At 41.3% G+C, this 10,364-nt stretch overlaps 1 long non-coding RNA gene across 1 annotated transcript; it reads right to left on the reverse strand.

Annotated features, from left to right (window-relative positions):
* Positions 1–291: 291 nt before the first annotated feature.
* On the reverse strand, positions 292–1,819 carry LOC306971486. Its single transcript, XR_013793455.1, has 3 exons — positions 1,732–1,819; positions 1,458–1,484; positions 292–391 (listed from the first exon to the last, which is right to left on the reverse strand). It is a non-coding gene; the product is annotated as an uncharacterized lncRNA (long non-coding RNA).
* Positions 1,820–10,364: the final 8,545 nt, after the last annotated feature.

Below are 10,364 nucleotides of genomic sequence, written 5' to 3' on the forward strand. Positions count from 1 at the left end.
GAATATCATTTCTCTTGTAATAAAAACATAACTAATTTTTATGCTCATAAACTTGTTTTATTGGAAGAGGAGGAGGAGTCGTTTAGAAGACGGTTGAATGCATCAGTGGGACTCCATCCAGCGACGTCCACAGTTTATCCAAACAGATGTGACAATGCACTTAGAGCCAAACTTAACATAGTAAACAAAACAAAAGGAATGTAAGAAGCAACATCATGTCTGCTTCAAATCTGAATGTGAGAGAAAAGTGAATGCTTCCTTGATGTGAAATGTTTTAATGATTAAACTTACCCAATAAAAGGCTCAGGCTCTGGTCCAGAAGCGAGTGCCTCCGCTTGTGGCTCAGGCTCTGGTCCAGAAGCGAGTGCCTCTGGCTCAGGGTCCGCCTGAACTGCTCAGACAAGAAACAAGACACACTTATCATGTGCAGTGACTTCAACACCTTCGACTAAAATGAACAAAAAAGGCAGAGCAGCCGTTCCCCAAAGTCTGGAGTGTGACTTTCTCCTCACACTGTAGAGAGGAAGATCCCATGAGGCCCAAACAACAAGGATTCACTCAAGTCAAAGGAGGAAATCGTGCATTTCAGAGAATAACTACGAGAAGTAAACTCTCGACGATTTAGCCTCACTACGATTCTCATCAAGTGGTTGTTGACACTGACAGTGACACTGAGGCCCCCAAGGGCCCAAAAACTCTGCTGACATTTATAAGCAGCTGTATGACTTCACGAGGAAGCCACTACCGAACACACCGCTGAACATCCAGGGGGAGGACATTGAGGAGGTGGACAGTTTAAAGTACCTGGGTGTTCACCTCAACAATAAACTGGACTGGTCCCACAACACCAACGCCCTAGAAGGGTACAAGAAGGGCCAAAGTCGCCTTCACCTTCTGAGGAGACTGAGGTCGTTCGGAGTGAGCAGGCCTCTGCTCAGGACTTTTTATGACTCTGTGGTGGCCTCTGCTCTCCACTACGCTGCCGTGTGCTGGGCCCCGAGCAGCACAGAGCGGGACAAGAACAGACTGAACAAGCTGGTCAGGAGGGCCAGCTCCGTCCTGGGCTGCCCCCTGGACTCTGTGGAGGAGGTGAGGGACAGGAGGGTGTTAGCCAAGCTCACCTCCATCATGGACAACACCTCCCATCCACTGCACGGGACTGTAGAGGAGCTGAGCAGCTCTCTCAGTGGCAGACTGAGACACCCTCAGTGCAGGACGGAGCACTACCGCAAAGCCTTCATCCCCACTGCTGTCAGACTGTACAATAAGACTGTGAAGTAACGCCGACTGTAACAAGTGAATTTCTCCTTTGTGAGATCAATAAAGGTTTATCTTATCTTATCTTATCTTATGAGAACTGTTTTAATGATTCAGACCCATTCATAGAAAAAAGAGCCCACAGTGTGCTTACGGACCAACACAAAACTACACCAGTGTCTGTGAGAAAATGCATTTACCTGAAACCACCAAGAAAACGGCCATCACTGAAAAGACAAGGGAGAAACGGTCAGTATTAGTCACATTTACAGAACACAAAAAAGAAGAAGAAATAACATTGGCCAATGTGCTGGTAAGTAAGTGCAGACACTCTTTCATATCACATGGTAACACTCCATTCAGTACAGGATGAAGTGGGAACTACGCTCTGTCCCAAACATCGCGTTTGTCCGGTCTAAGTGGCTAAAGTCAGTACTTTAAGAAGCACTGGCAGTAGTCGTAGCGGATACTCACGGGCCAAGGCGCTGATCTTGAGGAGAGTCATTTTGTTTGGAGTTTGAATCAAAGACCAAGTGAAGAGCGACTGGTGTTCAGGGCTTTTATCTGTGTGTGGAATGGCCTCGGGACCCTTTATGGGTGTCACGCATAGTTCAAGTGTGACACCCATGTATACTGTACTCAAACATGTACTATTTGTACTATTTGCAAACAAAGTAAGGCCCCTTTTGGGTGTTTACTGTGTTTTCATGTACCACTGACTGCATAAATAATTTCCTTTCCGTCCTAGAGGGTATTGATCAGGTCATTAGTATGTGGACGCACTTCCCAGCTTCGGTCCCATAGCAGTTGTCAAAGTGAATCTGGAATCAAATGTGTAATTTCTGTGATTCCTCTGCCGCCTCCTGCTGGTCATTGGCAGAAACTTGACCCTTTCCCTCGTAAATACATGTGGTTGTGTTGCAGATGGAAAGGACTGATGGTAGATGTGCGTGTCCCAATGTGAAGTTTTATCCTTGAGCCAGTGAAGCTGAGGGACTGTCCAATTCTGTCCTATATACCAAGCCTTTCCCGCCTTTGCTCTGCCTGATCCCGTCAGGTCTCAGAAGCTAAGCAGGAAGGGCCTGGTTGGCACTCGGATGGGAGACCGTTTGTGGACACCAGGAAGCCTGGGTGAAAGTAGTGAGTGAGTGGTTGGTGGTTGTCGGAGGGGCAGATGGCACAGACTGGATGCCTCCCTTGTATTATAAATTACAAGCTCTGTAGCTCTGAGATCAGCCACATTGTCCAAATCTTGTTTTGTCTTATAGCTGGAATAGTTGCCAAATGCTTACAGAAGTTTGTTCTACTATATCAAAACCACATCATTATTAGATGTGGCTTTGATGGTATTGGAGCTGAAGATGGTTTCCTGCCAAAATCAAAAATGAAGAGACATTTGATTGCATGTGTGTTTCCTTTTAAACTCATCAGCTCCATCTAAAGAACAAAGTTAATTCATTTATGCTCCACAGATAAACAGAACCGGGCATATGATTTCAAAACATTTCTGTATCAATTAAGCTTCAAGTTACAGTTGATTTTTATGCAACCGAAAATATACAGTACTATCTCGACTCGATTAAGGTTTTAAAACTTCTGATATAACTGTGCTGATACAGCTCGCTCTGAGATTAAACAGCGGCATCTTGTGGATTGAGAAAATCATTACAGCAGCCAGCCAAAAGTAAAGGTCAAAGTAACACTGCCTGAGCCTATTTAGGAGGTAATTGCATTTTGAGAAAAGAAACTACTGAATGAGCTCATCTTAAAATCCAGTCATTGATCCAGATCAAATTAGAGACAGATACTGAAGCTAAAGTTATGCTAAATGTTTGTACCTGTGATGTACGAGGGCTGTGGCTCTCCAGCGTCCACTTCGGCTTCTCAAAAAAGAGCGGGAAACGTTCACAATTTTCACACCTTGATTCACAACAAAGCATATTTTACATTCACACACAAAGCAACTGAATTATGAATGAAATAGTACATGCTTAATAAAAGTATATACAGGACAGAGATGTTTCACATATGGGAGTTTGGTAATGTGTAATGTGTCTAAATAACGGCGTCATCGCTTCAAAGCGTCTTAACAGTTTTTTATGTCAGTGTTTAAGATGTATTAATAATGTTTGCTTGTCCTTTCCAAAAGTAGAAAAGAGACTAATTGTGTATGTAATTAAACTTTAAATACCTGTGTGAGCCTTTTTGAAATTAATTATAGAGTGAAAAATGTTCTGTTACACAATAATGTCATTTCTTAGTTTGCAGCTGTTGATCTCAGGGTGGAGTTCTGTGTAAACACTTTTACACTCGTCAAACTGTGTGTTTTTGCCTGAAACGTACGAGCTGCTGCTGAGAAAGTGTTTACAAGACAAACTTTTCCTCAAGGCTTCAATGGAAGAAAGACGAGCTTTATTTATGATAATTTGCCATTAACTCAAAGTCAGAATGACTTAAATATCTCGGTCATAACTGAGCCTGTCCACATGAATCAAAAACAAAGGTTTATCACCTTCTCTGTCAGCAAAAACAAACCAGGGTGAAATCCTTTTTATTATGTCAATGCTGACTGACTGACTTCAAAGACTCAAGATCAACACATTGGCCCGTGAGGAAACACTAAAGTGACTTTAGTCACTTCTACTTTTATGTTTTTGTTCTGTTTGGAGACAATTTAGTCCATAAAGAAATACTAGTAATCTGTGCACTTATGTATAAAAATGTATTAAAGCCGATCAAACGGACAATGCACGGTCAGAGGTCCAGCTAATCCACGGCTGCAGCCTTAAAGTTCCACATGGTCCAACCATAGTCTTCCTCTTCAGAGGTGAAACTTTCCGTCCGTGTGCTCGGGTCCTGGTCCTCTGAGAGCTCCTGCATGTTTCTCTTTTGCCCATTAGAAGAGTTAGTGCCATTTGTAGCTGATTTTACACTTAGACAGAGTTTCCTTTTGCTGGCTGTGGTTTGAAAAGCAAATGTCCAGTAAATATAAAGTCCTTCAACCAGAAAGGCCGACAAGAACAATTCTGGAGAAAAAAATGTGCTAAATATTTCACTTAAGTCAGTGACTGACATAACAGGCCTAAGAAGGTTTAATATTTAAATCAAAATAAAAGTATAATAAAAGAATATATAAGAATAAAAGTCTTTCCTCTTTGTGCGTCGTCATCTTCTCCAAGACAATGGCAGCCTCCTCGTACATTTACTTTTATAAAAGTGTGCTACGAACTCAAGAGCTGATCAATGCAGTTACACTCATGCGGGTTCAGTGAGCGCCTGGAAAAAAGTGTCAAAAGAGCGACAAAAACACAGCATAACAGGCGACAAAAAAGTGTGAAAAATGAAACAAAAATGTAACAATAAAAGCACAAGAAATGCTAGAAGATTTTATATTTGGGTAAAGCTGAACTGGAGAAAATGTGTTTGTTTAAGAGGTTTAAAGTTCACTGTAACATTAATGATGTACAGAATAAAAATAAACATGCAAGTCACAAGCATCAACACACAACTGCAGAGAGAGAGGATGAGACATGAACACACTTCTAGTCAACTGGTTTAAAATGATGTCGACTCGTGTCACAGTATCGATTCGACGGTTAAAGGACCCTAATCTGTGTTAATATGTAAGTATTTAAACTTTAAAAACCTGCATGTGCATTTTTCAATCGAATTAAGAAGAGAATATTGTCAGTTCTTGGATCTGAGCAAATACTTTTAAGGCTTGTCAAACAGTTTGTGTTTTTGCCTGAAACTAACATAAGAAAACATTTACAAGACAAACTTTTCCTCAGGGCGACAACGGAAGAAAGACGCCTTCACAAGCTTTATTTATTATAATTTACCAGTAACTGTCAAAGTAGGAATGACTTCAATGAGCCTGTGAATCATCGTCTCTGTCAGCACAAACAAAGCAGTGTGTTATAGTATGTTAAAGCAGAACAATGCTGTAATTATTTTGTACCCATAATGCACTCTGATATACAAATACAGGTTTAAAACAAATTAATTGAAAAGTGGTTACTGTACAAAAAGCTGATGTTTAGCATTCATAAACAGTCCTATGTGTCTGAAAACAGAAGAAAGACTGGCTGTGAGTGTCAAAAGCAAGAGGTTAGGAGGCATTTTTGTGGTACAAAAATCGCCCTGATGAAGACATAGCTGTTGAAACGTGTTGGCGTTTCGCGTTTTAATCTTCTTGTCCATGCCGCAACAAAGGATTTTTAATTTTCGCAACCACGGAGTGCCTCCTAACATCTTTGACTGCTTTTGACACTCACAGACAGTCTTTCTTCTGTTTTCATGCACTATCGGCTCCTTGGATGAGCACCCGTGAGTTCACTACAACTTGTCACACCCAAAGCAGCGCTCATTTTCTATTTTCAGTCCTATTTGTCTATTGGTCATTTATTGATTGCCAAGCTAAGCAATACTTATTTGATCATTTCAGAACACATGGAGTTTGCTGAAGAGGAGGATTCTGAGAAACTAGGTGAAGTAAACACTGACACCATAAGTATGAAGCTTCCAAGATGGACCAGGATTGGAAACCCGTTGCCATCTTCTCCACTGTAATCGAACGCAGGGCCGACTCAACCTACCCACAGGTCCCTGAGCTAACTATGAAATATAGCCCCCCCCCCCACACCCACTCACTGTAACCTGAGATGGTTCCACCATACGTTCAGCTGACTCATTAATGTAAGCGATCAGAGCCATTCTATGAATTTGACTGTTTTCATGCTCACTTATACTCACAGAAGTTGAAAAAAAAATAATGCTCAAAAATATATATATATATATGGGCTCCAGCCCAGGAAAGCCCAGTGGTTAAGGCAGCCCTGATCGAACGGCGCCATGGGAAGAACCAGCGAGGAGTTTGGCCTCACTGCAGAGGAACTCTTCTTGTTCACCGTGACTCGTTTCATTAGTTTCATTAACGTCTCTCATCTACACAAGTTAACTCGGCTCGAAGTCAATGCACGAGCAACAATAAGAGTAAATCCCCAAATCTTACCCATATCAGTCGACATATGTGCCTTCCACATAGTTTCACATCAAGGACCCCTAAAGGGCCGATCTTACTGGCCTGGAGATCTGTTGGAGACTCGAGTTGTCGCTGGTCACAGAGATGTCTCCGAGACGTCCCATGGATGAGGCGAGTCTACAGCTCATCTGGTGGCAATTGTTTTTTCTAGGGTGGCACCAGGACCGCCTGAAGTGAACACATGCGAGCGACTGATGGCAAATCTTTCAAGTGACCACATAGAAACAGCAGCACGATTCGTGCGGTCAGCTGTGCACGAACTGTACTTTATCATTGCTCTTATCTGAATACTACTGACATATAGTAATAATGGCTTACACTTGTATTGCGCTTTAAAAGCCTGTATTACCAAAAGTCTAAACTGTAGTCATTTTTCATTCACTCCATACTCAGTGGTGGTAAGCTACTGTTGTAGCCACAGCAGCCCTGGGGTAGACTGACGGAAGTGATGCATCCAGTCTGTGCCAACAGCCCCTCTGACCACCAACCACTCACTCACTACTTCACCCAGGCTTCCTGGTGTCCACAAACGGTCTCCCATCCGAGTACCAACCAGGCCCTTCCTGCTTAGCTTCTGAGATCTGACGGGATCAGGCAGAGCAAAGGCGGGAAAGGCTTGGTATATAGGACAGAATTGGACAGTCCCTCAGCTTCACTGGCTCAATGATAAAACTTCACATTGGGACACGCACATCTACCATCAGTCCTTTCCATCTGCAACACAACCCAATGTATTTACGAGGGAAAGGGTCAAGTTTCTGCCAATGACCAGCAGGAGGCGGCAGAGGAATCACGGAAATGACAATATTGATTCTAGATTAACTTTGACAACTGCTATGGACCGAAGCTGGGAAGTGCGTCCACATCCTAATGTCCTGTTCAATACTCTCTAGGACGGAAAGGGAATTATTTTATGCAGTCAGTGTTCGATTGAAGAATATTGTTTTTAGGAAATTGCATCATTCAGGTTGTCTGTCTAGCTTTTCTTTTGGCACATAATGCTCATGAAAACACAGTAAATACCCAAAAGGGGCCTTAGTCTGTTTGCAAACAGTACAAATAGTACTTGTTTGAGTAGAGTAAACATAAAGGGTCCTGGGGCCATTCCACACACAGATAAAAGCCCTGAACACCAGTCGCTCTTCACTTGGTCTTTGATTCAAACTCCAAACAAAATGACTCTCCTCAAGATCAGCGCCTTGGCCCGTGAGTATCCGCTACAACTACTACCAGTGCCTCTTAAAGTACTGACTTTAGCCACTTAGACCGGACAAACGTGATGTTTGGGACAGAGCGTAGTTCCCACTTCATCCTGTACTGAGTGTTACCATGCGATATGAAAGAGTGTCTGCACTTACTTACCAGCACATTGGCCAATGTTATTTCTTCTTCTTTTTTGTGTTCTGTAAATGTGACTAATACTGACCGTTTCTCCCTTGTCTTTTCAGTGATGGCCGTTTTCTTGGTGGTTTCAGGTAAATGCATTTTCTCACAGACACTGGTGTAGTTTTGTGTTTGTCCGTAAGCACACTGTGGGCTCTTTTTTCTATGAATGGGTCTGAATCATTAAAACAGTTCTCATACAGCTGCTTATAAATGTCTGCAGAGTTTTGGGGCCCTTGAGGGCCTCAGTGTCACTGTCAGTGTCAACAACCACTTGATGAGAATCGTAGTGAGGCTAAATCATCGAGAGTTTACTTCTCGTAGTTATTCTCTGAAATGCACGATTTCCTCCTTTGACTTGAGTGAATCCTTGTTGTTTGGGCCTCATGGGATCTTCCTCTCTACAGTGTGAGGAGAAAGTCACACTCCAGACTTTGGGGAGCGGCTGCTCTGCCTTTTTTGTTCATTTTAGTCGAAGGTGTTGAAGTCACTGCACATGATAAGTGTGTCTTGTTTCTTGTCTGTGCAGTTCAGGCGGACCCTGAGCCAGAGGCACTCGCTTCTGGACCAGAGCCTGAGCCACAAGCGGAGGCACTCGCTTCCGGACCAGAGGCTAAGCCTTTTCTTGGGTAAGTTTAATCATTAAAACATTTCACATCAAGGAAGCATTCACTTTTCTCACACATTCAGACTTTAAAGCAGACATGATGTTACTTCTTACATTGCTTTTGTTTTGTTTCATATGTGAAGTCTCGCTATAAAAGCGTTGTCACATCTGTTTGGATAAACTGTGGACGTCGCTGGATGGAGTCCCACTGATGCATTCAACCGTCTTCTAAACGACTCCTCCTCCTCTTCCAATAAAACAAGTTTATGAGCATAAAAAAAAAGTTATGTTTTTATTATAAGAGAAATTATATTCTTTAATGATTTAATCTTTAGAAGAGGGAGAATCCCTTCGATAACTGGGACTTGCATGTGGCCCTTAAGTACAGCATGAGTGCACAACAGCAGTTTGGGAAGGTTCATGTTAACTATATTCTGATGACATGTGTCGGTCGCCAAACAGGAGAGACATTTTGGGCATATTCTGAGAACAGGAAACTTTATCAATTAACTCTTAGCCATCCTTTTTTATGGGGTGTGTTTCCTCATAAAAATGATAAAAATGATGGTGAAAAATATTGAGGGTGGGATAAAAGTGCTTGGGGGGCGCAGTTTGCCCACTTCTGCCATAGAGCAAACCTAACCCCAGGTGTAAGGCATAGAATGGGGACCATAGGCTCCTTTATTCATGTTTTATGTGAATGTCCAGGAGCTCTTGGGGAAAGAGGTGGACTGCCCTTTTTCACTGACAGGGTTCACACGACCAATCAGTCCCTCCAGGATTTCCCCATGTTGTGATCAGAACTATTAATAAAAATCGAGAAAACGGCTTTGCAACTTTCCCGCAACAATCGCAATATTTCACAATTTCCTTCACAACTAGAGGAGACTGGGGACAGTTGTAAAACATTTTGCTTGAGCTGTAACTCATTGATCTTTTAAACTATGACTCTCAAACCTTTGCACAAAAAGCCCAAATGTGTCTACAGTCTGTACCAATTATAATCCCTGAGATATTAACACACCATGAGATAAAGTCAAATAAATAAAAAATGCCTTTGTTACAACTGTAAGAGGATTTGCAAACAGAGACACCTTAGAATCGTGTTCAAAACTGTTGTATTGTAAAAGAAAGACAAAGAAACCAAAATAAATAAATTCATAACATTATGTGTGTGTGTTTTGTGTCTTGATGTGAACAATGGGTACATTTAAGATTCAAAGGTGCGGTGTACATTGGTGTATGAATGAGTGTGAATGTGTGAGGGGTTGAGACCATTTACCAGTAATAAATCATTATATCAAAAACTTAATCTAAAAAACAAGGATCTAATAAAAGAAGTCTGCACCATGGATCTTTTGACATATCGTTGTATTTGCCATTGTTTTTTTTATGGACTCCAGCACAATATCAGAATGTGCTGGAGTCCATAAAACCATAGGTTCTTTATTTTGGAGAGTTCGGATGTAAAGTAATTGTAAAGATGCTTCTTGACTCCAAAAAGCATGAATAAATATAAAGGGGCAAACTGCAAATGTTGGAGCAATTGTGGAGAGGAAAATGCTAATAATATTTTCTATACCTGCAAAATAATACAACCATACTGGAAAGAAATATTTCCAATTATTGCAGCGACACTGGTGAAGAAACTTGATTTAAAATCAGAAATTATATTAGGAAAAATCCTATATTCAGATGAAAAGTATATTTTAAAATTCTTAGAATTAAAGCATTAAATACTATAACAAAGGAATGGAAAAACAGTAATTCACTGGATATTAGTAAATGGAGTAATATTAAACAGGAAGTAAAACTGAATGAGAAGAACTCACAAAAAAGGACCATGAGTTTGAAAACAATGGTTTATAAAAGAAATTTACAGCCCATGAATATTGTGAGTTGGCGTTGATTATGCAGCGACTGTTGATTATATGTTTTCTGGGACCTATTTTTGGTAAGGGGTTCATTAAATGAAAAAAAACAAACAAACAGAAAAACAGAAAAAGAAACTGTGGCTGAACCAAATAAACAAATGTAATGCTGCAAATTCAACTCTGGCAAAAGTTCAGTGAA

The sequence above is a fragment of the Gobius niger genome (genome assembly GCF_951799975.1).
Source record: "Gobius niger genome assembly, chromosome: 12".
NCBI lineage: Eukaryota > Metazoa > Chordata > Actinopteri > Gobiiformes > Gobiidae > Gobius > Gobius niger.